The sequence below is a fragment of the Microcaecilia unicolor genome, chromosome 8 (genome assembly GCF_901765095.1).
Source record: "Microcaecilia unicolor chromosome 8, aMicUni1.1, whole genome shotgun sequence".
NCBI lineage: Eukaryota > Metazoa > Chordata > Amphibia > Gymnophiona > Siphonopidae > Microcaecilia > Microcaecilia unicolor.
This window is the reverse complement of record NC_044038.1, coordinates 106,284,144-106,299,566: the sequence shown is the minus strand read 5'-3', so window position 1 is coordinate 106,299,566 and position 15,423 is coordinate 106,284,144. Positions and strand designations below refer to the sequence as shown.

General features: G+C 50.6%; 1 protein-coding gene across 1 annotated transcript in view; it reads left to right on the top strand.

Annotated features, from left to right (window-relative positions):
• Positions 1 to 15,423, top strand: part of PSMC4 (proteasome 26S subunit, ATPase 4) — a 360,239-nt gene that overhangs the window by 59,746 nt on the left and 285,070 nt on the right.

Sequence of the window (15,423 nt, the reverse complement as noted above, 5' to 3'; positions counted from 1 at the left end):
CAGCATTGAGTTTCACTTCAACTTTTTTGAACGGCCATAAATTGTACAGTTTTGATGTGGTTTTCACTTTTAGGAGATGTTCTTAGCCAGGAATATCTGAATATCTTCCTACTGGTAGCCAGGGCGCAGCAGCTTAGAGAATCAGATCCACTGTCTCCTTGCATCGAGATCCCCAAGGGCTAAGGGTTATTTGCAGGTATTGGGGTCAATGGCTGCAACATTGAAAGTAGTACAGTTGGCAAAAGCTCCATATGTGACCCCTTCAGGAGGTGCTGTTGTTTTGCTGGTCTCCAACGCCAGGACTTGAACAAAAGGTTGTCAGTCTGCACTGGTGGCTGCACAACCCCAACTTGCATAAGGGCATGAGCTTGGAACCACTGGAATTGGAAGATCCTGACTACAGATGCAAGCCTAAGGAGTTGGGGAACCAATTGTCTGGGGCCTATGGTTCAGGGCCTCTGGTCTACATAAGTATTGCCTTACTGGGACAGACCGAAGGTCCATCAAGCCCAGCATCCTGTTTCTAACAGTAACTAATCCAGGTCACAAGTTACCTGGCAAGATCCCAAGAAAGTACTACTACTACTACTAATAATTTCTATAGCACTACTAGATGTAAGCAGAGCTGTACACATTATATACAGGTACTTTCTAGTTCCCTAGGGGCTCACAATCTAAGTTGTTTTTTTGTTTGTTTTTTTGTCCATGGGGCAAGGAGGAAGCTCTGTTGTCCATCAACAGGCTGGAAACCAGAGTAGTGCATCTGGCTCTCCCATCCTTTCAGACCCTGCTGGAGGGCAGGATGGTGAATGTGCTGTCCATCAATGCGACATCATGGCTTATGTAAATTGTAAAGACAATTTGCTCAGGCATGGTGTCATGAGTGGCTCTGCTCATGGCATGGGCAGAGATTCATTTGGTGGATCTGTCTGCTGCTCATGTAGTTGAGGTGGAGAACTTGCAGGCCGATTTTTATTTTTTTATTTTTATTTGAGCAGACTTGTAGACCTGGGAAAGTGGAGTCTGGGCCAAAAGGCCTTCAATCCCATAGTGTAGATTGAGTCACTCGTGATAGATTTAATGACCTCCATGGAGAATGCAAAAGTGCTAAGATTCTTCAGTCAACGAGGAGTTGAGGATGGAAGGCATTGATGTCCTCTTCGTGGCCACTCAGTGGTCTCTGCGTGTTTCCTCCCTGGGCATTAATAATTCGAACCATTCAGAAGATAGTGTCATGGGGGCCCCGTATTGTTGGTAGCCTCAGAGTGGCCCAGAAGACCATGGAACAGAGATCTAATGAGGCTTGCAGTGGGGGCCTCTAGCTCTCTCTCTGTCAGGTGGCCTGCTGGTGCAGAGGCCAGTGTGAATTCCAGACACATTTCTATTTTGTCGTTCAGCCTAGCTCTTGAGAGGGTCCATTTTACTCTGCTAGAAACTTGCTTAATTTCATTAGACTGTCATGAAGAAGATCCACTTCCTTGGTTTATGTCCGTGTTTGGCATGGGGTGAAGTGAGGAACATCAGTTGGTTCCTTTGAACTCCTCCATGGCGGATATTTTGGCATTTTTGCAGGATGGGTTGAACAAGTGGCTGGCCTTATCTTTCAGGGTGCAGGTGACAGTCCTGGCATACTTCAGAGGTAAGGTACAGGACATGCAGTGTAATTCCTGGAGTATGCTCTGGCTTTTTTTTTTTGTACCCTGCATTGAACTTTGGTATATTCGTGTAATAAGACATAATATAATATTGTCTGTACACCCAGACATTTGGAGGTTTATTAAAGGAGTGAATGCTCTCCATACCCCTCATCACTAGTTGTACCTTCGGGGATTTGAATCTCATTCTCATGGCTTTGGTTGTCTTGTTTTGAGCTGTTGTCGATGTATACTCACCTTGAAGTCAGTTTTCCTGGTAGCTCTTTATTTCTTCTGCTAGGAGAATTTCAGATTTGCAGGTTTTTGTAGAGCTTTTTTCTGATATTTTCCAGAGAGAAGGTGGTCCTCTGTCCTGTAACTTCCTTTTCTTCCAAAGGTGATGTTAGCATTTCATGCTAAGTGTTGGTGTTGCCAGTATTTAGGGGAGCAGCCGTAGTTATTCCACTTGGATGTATGGAGAGCTTTGCTAGAGTATGGCAGTCTGATCATGTTTTTGTTCTGTTTGGAGGTCCTAAGCATGGTGTCAGCTTCTCAGTGTATAAAGAGTCCATTGAGTTGGTATATACTCTGAAAGGGAGAACAATGCCTCTGGCACTCAAGGCACATTCCACTAGGAAACAAACAGCCTCATGGGTAGAGTGATCTTTGGTCCCGTCGCAGAATATGTGTAAGGCATTTTTGTGTGGTGGCATCAGGTAGATGTTCAGGCTTGGCAGGATGTGAGTTTTGGAGCATTAGTTTTGACTGTGGGACTTTTGAGGGCTCACCCGTGACGATCACTGCTTTGGTACTTTCTATTAGCTGGGACCGATTTGGAGGGATGATAAGGAAGAAGAAATTAGGTGTTTCCTGCTAATTTACTTTCCTTTAGAGGGGCATTTTTGAAAGAAACGTCTAAGTTTGGATTTGGACATCTTTATAAAACGTCCAAATCTGGAGAAGGGGAAAAGTTCATTTTCGAAAAAGATGGATGTCCATCTTTCGTTTCGAAAATACCTAGGATGTCCTTAGATTTGGATGCCTTTGACTTTCGGCGATTTTCAAAACCAAAGACATCCAAGTCAAAAACTTCCAAATGCAAGCCATTTGGACGTGGGAGGAGCCAGCATTTTGTAGTACACTGGTCCCCCTGATATGCCAGGACGGCAATCGGGCAGTGGACCATAAAATGCTCCAAGGTACATAGCTCCCTTACCTTGTGTGCTGAGCCCCTGCCCCAACGCCCCCCCCCAAACCCACTACACCCAATTGTACACCACTACCATAGCCCTTACGGGTGAAGGGGGGGCACCTAGATGTGGGTATAGAGGGTTTCTGGTGGGTTTTGGAGGGCTTGTTGTTTCCTCCACAAATGTAACAGGCAGGGGGGGGGGGGTATGGGCCTGGGTCCACCTCTCTGAAGTGCACTGCATCCACTAAATCTGCTCCAGGGGCCTGCATGCGTTGTCATTGACCTGAGTATGACATCTGAGGCTGGCATAGAGACTGACAAGTATATTTTAATATGTTTTTTGAGGGTGGGAGGGGGTTAGTGACCACTGGGGGAGTTAAGGGGAGGTCATCCCCGATTCCCTCCAATGGTCATCTGTTCATTCCAGGCACCTTTTTGTGCCTTACTCGTAATAAAAACAGGTCCGGGTGAAAACGCCCAAGTTGAAGTCATGGACGTCTCTACTTTTTCGATTATGGGTCGAAGACGTCCAAGTGTTAGGAACGCCCAAGTCCCGCCTTCACCATGCCTCCGATACGCCCCTTGAAATTTGGATGTCCTTGCAACGGACTTCAGTTAGAGACATCCAAATTGGGTTTTGATTATACCGATTTGGATGTCTCTGAGAGGTGGATGTCCAAGTACCAATTTATGTCGGAAGATGGATGTCCATTTCTTTCGAAATGAGGCCTGTTAGTCTCTCTGGACTATCCAGAGCTATCCTGTGCATGTACATAGATAACAATAAGATAGTTGTGTCCGGGGGCTAGTACTGCAAGCTTTTTTTTGGTGTCTTTTGTTGGAGGTGTTTCAAAAAATAAAGTAGTCTTACATAATTGATGAGTATCTTTTGCTTTGGTATTGAAGTACTGGCTTTCTGGGAACTACACAGGCTAGAAATAGTTTCTCTCAGAAGTTCAGTCCCCACCTGCTTGTAAGGATGCATAACCTATTAGTCTGGACTAGTCCAGAGGGACTAAAGGAAAGTAAATTAGCAGGTAAGACCTAATTTTCTCCTTTATTCTGCCCATACAGTACCCTGAGGTGGTTTGTAAGGTTATTTAGTGGCATTTTCTGTTAGTGCCACTGAATATCTATGGATAGCTATGACTTAGGCATCATGCAGTCAGCAACTGCTGTTGTCCTTTTTCAAATGGTTTGAATTTCAGTCCCTATGGTTTTTGGAGCTGTAAGACTATCCAGTCAATATTCAGCTAGTGTTTTAAACACCAACTCTCAACTACTGTGGAAAAAATTAGGCCCTGACGTTCAACACTGGGCCATATCTGTGCATCAGCATTGAACATCTGGGTCTGAGCAGACTCTGTCAGGCTGCCAGTTCCCAGCTGCACAAGACGCTTATGTTGCAGGGCCCGGATGAAGGTTAGCCAGGACCCGCACAAGGGTATTTGGGCAGTGCCCCCCCCCCCCCTAAAGAGCATCTGATCTTCTCCTTGTTCTCGAAAAACCATGAAAAGGTCACCTTTTGAACAGGTAGATAAAGCTCTATGTCTGTGGTTTTTGCAAAAAATATAATTGGGCCATCTGATTTCTGGGCCGCTATTAGCTTGAAAGGCAATGTTCCATATCATCAAGCCGATCAATCCATAGACTGGTGGGTTGTGTCCATCTACCAGCAGGTGAAGATAGAGAGCAATCTTTTGCTTCCCTATAAGTGGTCATGTGCTGCCGGAAATTCCCCAGTATGTTCTCTATCTCAGCAGGTGTGTGGTCACACAGCAGCAGCTCTGGCTAGGTTTCCAAGCCTAATTGTTTAGGTTTTGTTGAGTACCTAGGGTTGAGGGCTCATCGTGAGCAAGTGCAAACCTGGTGGTGCTAGGTCCCTCCTTTTCTCCCCCCTCCCGCTGGCTCCGTTAAAAGAAAAAAAAAAATTTTTTTAAACGTTCAAAAAGGACGTCCATTCGCAGCTGCTCACTGGAACAAGTCGTCGCAGCTCGGAGCAAGAAACAGGTAATTTTTACCTTTTACTAGCGGGCAGGGGGTTCCCCGAGCGGTCTCCACGTGGCTATGGCTGCGGATGGCAAGGGCGCGAAAAGACGCTCCCCGGAACACGTTCACGCGGGGGGATCGAAGGTAGAGTCGCCCTTTTTGGGCGCCCTTTCGGAACAGGGAGAGTTCACCGGTTTTTCCTCCGGCGCGGCGGCCTTTCCCGCCTTAGGCGCCCATCCCCCGCTGGCCGCCCTCCCGGTCGAGACCGGCCACGCGGCTCGGTTGGCTTCTTCTTGGGCCGCCCTCGAGATGGGAGACGTTAACAGCTTGGTCGCCCTTGATTCGGGCGACAATAAGAAGTCGGCGAAATTAAAACGCCCTTCTTCCCGCGCGGCTCCTTCTCGGAGTTTCGCGCCGGACGCCGTTTTGGACGCGCATCACGCCTCTCCCCCCGCTACTGGGAGCGCAGATGGAGGGCGCCTCTAGGGCCATGGCACAGGCTGCAGAAATGCACAGATTGGGCGGGTTTCTCCCCTGAGTTCATTTTGCTGCTGCATCAGGCCTTTCTTATGCAGAACACTGCCCCTGCCCACCTCTCTGATCGGGGTGATGAGGCCTCTCTGCTTAAGCGCCCTCAGGTGGATCTTCCACCCTTGGGGGACTCGGTCTCCTGTGATATGGATGACGGCAGCGTGTCTGAGTTCTCCCAGAGATCCTTAGCGGAATCGATGGAAGAGACTGATCCCCACTCGGATGGAGTGGACGACCCCTCTGCAGCGCTGCTTTTTCGTTCAGAGGATTTGCCCAACCTGCTTGTGCAGGCCATGAGCATTTTGAAGATTGCCTCTCCGGAGGAAGGCTCTCTCTCAGCCTCTCTGGCTCCGCCATTATGCTGGGAACGAAGCGCCCACCTAGAACCTTCCACGTTCATGAAGCTATGCAGACCTTAATTTCAGCGCAATGGGATGCCCCTGAGGCGAGCCTGAAAGTAGCCAGGGCTATGTCCCGCCTGTACCCCTTTCCTGAGGGGGAATGGGAAGCCTTTGTCTGGCCCATGGTAGATTCCTTAATCACTGCCGTGACTAAGAAAACGGCGCTGCCGGTGGAAGGTGGCAGTGCCCTGAAGGACGCCCAAGACAGGAGAATGGACGCGGCCTTAAAGTCGTCCTTTGAGGCGGCCACTCTGAGTTTGCAAGCCTTGGTTTGCGGCTCCTACGTGGCTAGGGCGTGCCTGACTGTTTTGCAGCGGACTTCCCTCTTGGACCCTTCCTGGAGGGCGGAATGGCCGACCCTGGAGTCGGATCTGGCCTACTTGGCAGACTTGCTGTATGATGTTTTGAGAGCCTCGGCCAAGGGCATGGCTCGGACAGTCTCTGCGCGACGGTGGCTCTGGCTGAAGCACTGGTCTGCTGACCATGCCTCTAAATCTCGCCTAGCCAGGTTGCCTTTTAAAAGGCAAGCTGCTCTTTGGGGACGAGCTGGACAAGATCGTGATGGAGCTCGGCACGTCCAAGGGCAAGAGGTTGCTGGAGGTCAGGACTCGGGCCGGCAGTGCCCGTCCTGGTTCCTCTAAGGGCCGATTCCAGGAAGCCCGTCGGTATAGCTCAGGCAAGTCGGCCTCCTCTGCCTCCGCTTCCTTCAAACGGAACTTCTCCCCCAAGCAGCATTCCTTTCGTAGGGACTGCCGTCCCGGAGGTTAGTCCTCCGGCCCGCCCCCAGGGGCACGTACCCAATGACGGGGACCTGGTCCGTGGCCCAGTGCAGATAGGAGGAAGGTTGTCCTCGTTTCTGGGCGAGTGGACCAGGGTAACTTCAGACGCTTGGGTTCTGGAAGTCATCAGAGACGGCTACAAGCTAGAGTTCTGCCGACCCCTAAGAAACGGGTTTGTAAACTCTCCTTGCAAGTCTCAGGTCAAAGCAGCTGCCGTGCAGCAGACTTTGAGCAACCTGATCCGCCTGGGCGCGGTGGTCCCGGTGCCAGTAGATCAGCTTGGCAAGGGGCGCTACTCCATTTACTTTGTGGTGCCAAAGAAAGAAGGGTCTGCTCGGTCTATTCTCGACCTCAAGGGAGTCAATCAGGCCTTGAAAGTTCGGCACTTCCGGATGGAGACCCTCCGCTCCGTAATAGCTGCGGTGAAAAAGGGAGAATTCCTGGCCTCCCTGGACATCAAGGAAGCTTACCTACATATTCCCATCTGGCCGCCTCATCAGAGCTTTCTGCGCTTTGCAGCGCTGGGCCGACACTTCCAGTTCAGAGCCCTATCGTTCGGGTTGGCTACGGCTCCGCGGACCTTCTCCAAAGTAATGGTGGTTATCGCGGCCTTCCTCCGCAAGGAGGGAGTGCAAGTCCATCCCTATCTGGACGACTGGCTGATCCGAGCCTTTTCCTATGCGGAGTGCGGGAGAGATACAGACAGGGTCATTGCTCTTCTGAGCTCCCTGGGATGGATCATCAACTGGGAGAAAAGCCAGCTGCGCCCGACTCAGTCCCTGGAGTATCTGGGAGTTCGATTCGACACCCAAATGAGCAGAGTGTTCCTGCCGGACAACCGGAGCGTCAAGTTTCAGACCCAGGTGGACCAGTTCCTAGTCTCGAGTAGAGGAGGCTAGGAACTGGTCCACCTGGGTCTGAAACTTGGGACTATGTGCAGCTGTTGGGCTCCATGACGGCCACGATGGAGGTAGTGCCCTGGGCCAGGGCTCATATGAGACCGCTACAGCACTCTCTTCTGCGGCGGTGGACTCCAGTCTCGGAGGATTACGCTGTACGCCTTCCTTTGGATCTAGCGGTGCGAAAGACGCTGAGCTGGTGGCTGAGGCCAGGCAAGCTGTCCGCAGGAATGCCTCTTACGACCCCGGAGTGGATTGTCGTCACGACGGACACCTGCTTGACGGGCTGGGGAGCCCACTGCCTGGGACGGACAGCGCAGGGGCTCTGGTCTCCTGCAGAGACGACATGGTCCATCAACCTCCTGGAGCTCCCAGCCATTCGGTTGGCGCTTCTAGAGTTTCTCCCGGTACTGGTGCTGAGGCCTGTACGGGTCCTGTCGGACAATGCCACGGCTCTGGCCTATGTCAATCGCCAGGGAGACACCAGAAGCGCCCCTATAGCCAAGGAGGCCATGAAGCTATGCCTGTGGGCGGAAGCAAATCTGTAACAGCTGTTGGCGGCCCACATTGCGGGAGTCATGAATGTCAAGGCGGACTTTCTCAGTCGCCATACCTTGGATCCCGGAGAGTGGCAACTGTCTGCTCGGGGCGTTCTTGGACATCACGAAACGCTGGGGCCGGCCGAGCCTGGATCTGATGGCGTCCTCGGCCAAATGCCAAGTGCCGTGTTTTTTCAGCAGAAGACGTGACCCTCGATCTCTGGGAGTCGATGCTCTTCTCCAGCAGTGGCCGGCACAGAAGCTTCTCTACGTGTTCCCGCCCTGGCCCATGATGGGCAGGGTGCTAGGCCGGGTGGCAAAGCACCCGGGCCGGGTGATCCTGGTGGGTCCGGATTGGCCCAGACGTCCCTGGTATGCGGACTTAGTCAGACTCTCGGTGGACGGCCCTCTGCGGCTGCCAGCGGAGCGGGGCCTCTTATATCAGGGTCCCGTGGTGATGGAGGATCCCTCTCCCTTTGGTCTTACGGCCTGGCTCTTGAGCGGAAGCGGCTGAGGAAGAAGGGCTTCTGAGACAAGGTCATCGCCACTATGCTGAGAGCGAGGAAGCGCTCTACTTCCACCACTTACGCCAGGGTTTGGCGTACTTTTGCGTTGTGGTGCGAGGCAGGCTCTGTATCGCCCTTCACTGCTCCAATATCTTCAGTGTTGGCGTTCCTGCAAGAGGGGCTGGAGAAAGGCCTGTCGCTCAGTTCGCTGAAAGTCCAGGTGGCCGTTCTAGCTTGCTTCAGGGGTCGTCTGAAGGAGGCTTCCCTGGCTTCACAGCCAGATGTGGTACGCTTTCTCAATCTGGTGCTATGGACCTTGCAGAAGCCGCCCTTCGAGCCCTTGCCAAGGGCATCGCTGAAGGACCTGACGTTGAAAGCAGTCTTCCTGGTGGCTATCACATCAGCCAGAAGAGTTTCCGAGCTCCAGGCGCTCTCGTGTGGAGAACCGTTCCTGCGATTCACTGAGGCAGGAGTATCGATTCGCCCAGTGCTTTCCTTCCTGCCCAAGATCGTTTCTCGATTCCATGTGAATCAGCAGCTTTACCTACCCTCCTTTCGTAGGGAGGATTATCCAGAGGAGTACCCTGCGCTCAAATACCTGGATGTTAGACGGGTCATCAGATACTTGGAAGTGACCAATAATTTCCGGAAGTCTGATCATCTGTTCGTGCTGTTCGCAGGCCCTCGTAAGGGTCTGCAGGCATCTAGGCCTACGGTGGCACGTTGGGTCAAGGAGTCGATCGCGTCAGCTTATGTGGTGGCAGGGAAGATTCCGCCTATTCAGCTGAAGGCACACACTACTAGAGCACAAGCAGCCTCGATGGCGGAGTCCAGATCTGTCTCCTTGGAAGAGATTTGCAGAGCGGCTACGTGGTCGTCGGCTCATACCTTCTCATGGCATTACCGCTTGGATGTGGCTGCTCGGGCCGAGGCCCAGTTTGCGGCTTCAGTTTTGCGTTCAGGGATTTCCATGTCCCGCCCTGGGTGAATTCTGCTTCGGTACATCCCACCAGTCTATGGATTGATCGGCTTGATGATAGGGAAGGTAAAATTATGTATCATACCTGATAATTTTCTTTCCCTTAATCATAGCCGATCAATCCATAGCCCCTCCCAGATATCTGTATTGTTTGTGTTCTGGTTATATTTGAGGTTCAAGTTCAGTCTTCATTTCCTGTTCACGAGGACTTCGTGTTCAAGTTCTTCCAATTGAAGTCTCTTCGAGTTGAGACGATTTTGTGTTACAGTGATCTGCTGCTTCCTCTCCCCCCGTTTCGGCGGTGGCTGGATTGATAACCAAATTATGCCGGCGCTCCCTCCCGCTTCGTGCGGCTGTAGGGTAGCTTTGTATCCCTCCCACTTCGGCGGTGTTAGGGTAAGCCAGCTCCTCCCGCGGTTGCGGTAGCAGGATATGCCAGTTCCCCCCCGCGTCGGCGGGTGTGGTTTCCCGCCCACCGCCCCGGCGGTGGTGCGCAGGAATATTTCCCCTCCCCCGCTTCGGCGGTGGTGAGCTGGGCAGAGTGTCCCTTTGTGGGTGTAATTCTCTTAAGTGCTCAGTCCTGCGGATGGAGCTTTGATATCGACATACTGAGGAATTTCCGGCAGCACATGACCACATATAGGGAGGCAAAAGATTGCTCTCTATCTCCACCTGCTGGTAGATGGACACAGCCCACCAGTCTATGGATTGATCGGCTATGATTAAGGGAAAGAAAATTATCAGGTATGATACATAATTTTACCTTTTTCAATTGGCAACTTTATAGGGATTCTGAATTCAATGCCAGCATCGAATGGCTTCGAAATTTTAAACACTGCCATGGAATTAGACAGATTGAAAAACTTTCTGTAAATTTGGCAGTGGCTAATGACTTTCTTGTACAATTTAATGCCTTGTCGAGAGCTATGGCCATGATTTGTCTTAATAATGCAGACAAAACTGGTTTGAATTGGAAATCCATTTCCTAATAAATCACTGATTAGTCATAAGGAACAATCAGCGCCTGGTTTTAAGTCATCCAAAGAACGTGTCACACTGTTGGTGGTAGGAAATGCAACTGGAAGTCATAAGTTGGGAGTTATTGCTAATTGGTAAATCTAAAAATCCTTGTGCCTTCAAAAACATACATAAGCTACCACTGTTAGAAGCCAAAAAAAAAAAAAGCCTGGATGAATTGTGAAGTTTTCCTCAACTGGTATGATACTGGATCAGGCGACCCTCAGGGGGAGGAATGCTGGCTTCGGCCTAACCCCTGGTAAGCCTTTCCTCAGCTGAGAGGTGCCCACCTCTACCACCGGCTGCCTTTCAGGTGCTGTGGAGGACTTGCAGCTCATCTGCATATCCTTACAGCCTTCTCCTGGTGACACCCAGGTCCACCCCGATCCACTCAGGGCCTCCGCTCTAGGTGCCCAGCGCTCCCTCCAGGTGCTGTGGAGGACTTGCAGCCCTTCTGCATTTCCTCACAGCTGTATCCGGGGTGACTCCAGTTCCACCCCGATCTTCACAGGGCCTTCTCTCCAAGTGCACAGAGTTTCCAGGTGCTTTTTGGCTAGGATCAGGCGACCCTCAGGGGGAGGAATGCTGGCTTCGGCCTAACCCCTGGTAAGCCTTTCCTCAGCTGAGAGGTGCTCACCTCTACCACCGGCTGCCTTTCAGGTGCTGTGGAGGACTTGCAGCTCATCTGCATATCCTTACAGCCTTCTCCGGGGTGACACCCAGGTCCACCCCGATCCACTCAGGGCCTCCGCTCTAGGTGCCCAGCGCTGCCTCCAGGTGCTGTGGAGGACTTGCAGCCCTTCTGCATTTCCTCACAGCTGTATCCGGGGTGACTCCAGTTCCACCCCGATCTTCACAGGGCCTTCTCTCCAAGTGCACAGAGTTTCCAGGTGCTTTTTGGCTAGGATCAGGTGACCCTCAGGGGGAGGAATGCTGGCTTCGGCCTAACCCCTGGTAAGCCTTTCCTCAGCTGAGAGGTGCTCACCTCTACCACCGGCTACCTTTCAGGTGCTGTGGAGGACTTGCAGCTCATCTGCATATCCTTACAGCCTTCTCCGGAGTGACACCCAGGTCCACCCCGATCCACTCAGGGCCTCCGTTCTAGGTGCAGCGCGCCGTTCAGGTGCTGTGGAGGACTTGCAGCCCTTCTGCATTTCCTCACAGCTGTATCCGGGGTGACTCCAGTTCCATCCCGATCTTCACAGGGCCTTCTCTCCAAGTGCACAGAGTTTCCAGGTGCTTTTTGGCTAGGATCAGGCGACCCTCAGGGGGAGGAATGCTGGCTTCGGCCTAACCCCTGGTAAGCCTTTCCTCAGCTGAGAGGGGCATTTTTCTCTTTGTATCTAATCTTTTTCCAGTTGCTAAAGTACCTTAATCGTTTATGGCCCCTATTCACATTCTCTTCCTAGCTCTGTCCCTTCCCATCCATTGACTTCATCACCTCACCTTCTCTCCTACCCTCTTCCTCCCTTTTGGTTTTTAATCTCCGTCTCTTTCTTCCCTCCATTTTGCCTTCCCCATTCCACCTAAATACCTCTCGCCTTCGACGCCTTCGTGGCCACACCTCTCCTACTCTCCTCCGCTCTCTTTTACTCCTTCTCTTACTCTCAGCTGGTGACATCAATCCCAATCCTGGCCCTCCTCACCAACTATTATCCAAACTCTACAGATCTCACTGTGACCTCTCTAACCTCATCTCTATTCCTCTACTCCCCTCCTCTTCTCTGCCCTTCTCTATCTGTAACAAACTCCCCTATATCCAGGACCTCTTTATCTCGCGTCACCTCCATCTGCTCGCCATAACAGAAACCTGGCTCTGCCCTGATGACTCTGCTTCAGTCGCAGCCCTGTGCCATGGCGGTTATCTATTTTCACATACTCCTCGCCCTGCTGGCCGTGGGGGCGGTGTTGGACTACTTCTCTCTCCCTCCTCCAGATTTCAACCCCTTCTTCCACCTCAATCTCACTGTTTTTCCTCCTTTGAAGTCCACTCTATCCGCCTTTTCTCTCCTCTGCCTCTTCGAATAGCGGTCATTTATTGTCCCCCTGGTAAGTCCCTTTCATCCTTTCTCAGTGACTTTGACGCCTGGCTTGCCTTCTTCCATGATCCTTCCTCCCCCTCTCTCATCCTTGGTGACTTTAATATTCCTGCTAATGATCCTTCCAACTCTTCTATTTCCAAGTTACTCGCTTTAACGTCGTCCTTTAATCTCCAACTATGCTCCACCTCCCCCACTCATCAAAATGGTCACTGTCTTGATCTCATCTTCTCCTCCAACTGTTCACCTTCTAGTTTCCTTGCCTCTGATCATCCCTCCTCTGATCACCATCTTATAACTTTCACACTTAAATCTCCCCCCTCCCAGTTCCGTCCTATCCTATCTAATTTATCTAGGAATCTTCATGATATTGACCCTTCATCTCTATCCTCCCATGTTTCAAACCTCCTCTCTACTGTGGCACCATCCGCTACCTACGTTCCTGTACCCGCTCCGCCGAACGCCTCTGGCGGAAATCTCGGGCCCTTGCTGATTTCTTACACTTTAAGTTCATGCTGACCTCCTTCCAATCTGCTCTTTTACGTGCCAAACAGGATTATTATATCCAACTGACCAACTCTCTTGGCTCTAATCCTGGACTTCTCTTCACCACATTGAACTCTCTCCTCAAGGTGCCCCCTCCCCCAACTCCCCCTTCATTATCTCCTCAGACCCTTGCTGAATTCTTTCACAACAAGGTTCAAAAGATAAACCTTGCTTTCTCTACCTCACCACCTCTCCCTCCACTAGTCCGTCCCCCTCTCTCTCCTTCCCCTCATTCCCTTTCCTCCTTTCCTGAAGTTACTATTGAGGAAACTACACTTCTCCTTTCTTCCTCAAAATGTACCACCTGTTCCTCTGATCCCATTCCCACCCACCTTCTTAATGCCATCTCTCCTACTCTTATTCCTTTTATCTGTCACATTCTCAACCTCTCACTTTCCACTGCAACTGTCCCTGCTGCCTTTAAACATGCTGTGGTCACACCTCTCCTTAAGAAGCCTTCACTTGACCCTACTTGTCCCTCTAATTACCGACCCATCTCCCTCCTTCCTTTTCTCTCCAAATTACTTGAGCGTGCTGTTCACCGCCGCTGCCTTGATTTTCTCTCCTCACATGCTATTCTTTACCCATTACAATCTGGTTTTTGCCCTCTCCACTCAACCGAAACTGCGCTTACTAAAGTCTCCAATGACCTATTACTGGCTAAATTCAGAGGTCAATATTCCATCCTCATTCTTCTTGATCTTTCCGCTGCTTTGACACTGTCGATCACAGCATACTTCTCAATACCCTGTCCTCACTTGGATTCCAGGGCTCTGTCCTTTCTTGGTTCTCTTCCTACCTCTCCCTCCACCTTTAGTGGTGGATCCTCTTCTACTTCTATCCCTCTGCCTGTCGGCGTACCTCAGGGTTCTGTTCTTGGTCCCCTCCTCTTTTCTATCTACACTTCTTCCCTTGGTTCATTAATCTCATCCCATGGCTTTTCCTACCATCTCTATGCTGATGACTCCCAAATCTACCTTTCTACCCCTGATAGCTCACCTTGCATCCAAACCAAAGTTTCAGCGTGCTTGTCTGACATTGCTGTCTGGATGTCTCAACGCTACCTGAAATTAAATATGACCAAAACCGAGCTTCTCATTTTCCCCCCCAAACCCACCTCCCCGCTCCCCCCGTTTTTTATTTCTGTTGATGGCGCTCTCATTCTCCCTGTCTCCTCAGCTCGAAACCTTGGGGTCATCTTTGACTCTTCTCTCTCCTTCTCTGCTCATATCCAGCAGATCGCCAAGACCTGTCGTTTCTTTCTTTACAACATCCGTAAAATCCGCCCCTTTCTTTCCGAGCACTCATCCACACCCTTGTCACCTCTCGTTTAGACTACTGCAATCTGCTTCTTGCTGGCCTCCCACTTAGTCACCTCTCCAGTCGGTTCAAAACTCTGCTGCCCGTCTCATCTTCCGCCAGGGTCGCTTTACTCATACTACCCCTCTCCTCAAGACCCTTCACTGGCTCCCTATCCGTTTTCGCAACCTGTTCAAACTTCTTCTACTAACCTATAAATGTATTCACTCTGCTGCTCCCCAGTATCTCTCCACACTCGTCCTTCCCTACACCCCTTCCCGTGCACTCCGCTCCATGGATAAATCCTTCTTATCTGTTCCCTTCTCCACTACTGCCAACTCCAGACTTCGTGCCTTCTGTCTTGCTGCACCCTACGCCTGGAATAAGCTTCCTGAGCCCCTACGTCTTGCCCCATCCTTGGCCACCTTTAAATCTAGACTGAAAGCCCACCTCTTTAACATTGCTTTTGACTCGTAACCACTTGTAACCACTCGCCTCCACCTACCCTCCTCTCTTCCTTCCCGTTCACATTAATTGATTTGATTTGCTTACTTTATTTTTTGTGTATTAGAGCTCTTTGAGCAGGGACTGTCTTTCTTCTATGTTTGTGCAGCGCTGCGTATGCCTTGTAGCGCTATAGAAATGCTAAATAGTAGTAGTAGTAGTAATACTTGCTTTGTACCAGAGGTGAAAAGATTTCAGCTTTATACAGGAAAAGACGGAAGCATCATTTTATTGTTGGACAATGTGCTGTTGAATCCCACAGCTGAAAGCTTAGAGTGAGTGAAAGGTAGATTCAAAGTGCTATTTTTGCCTCCAGATTTGACCTCTGTAATGCAGCCAATGGATCAAGCAGTTATCGTTTCCTTGAAACGACTTTTACAGGAAACAATTGTTACAGAAACTTCTATTGGCAATGTTGAAGATGAATGTGGCATAAGAGATCTGAATATAAAAGATTGTTCCTACATGTTTGCTGACGCTTTTGAATTTAGCTAAAAACCAAACCCTAAAAAAATGCGTGAAACATTATTCTAAGCATATCTGACATGGAGATGAAGAAGAAGATGCGC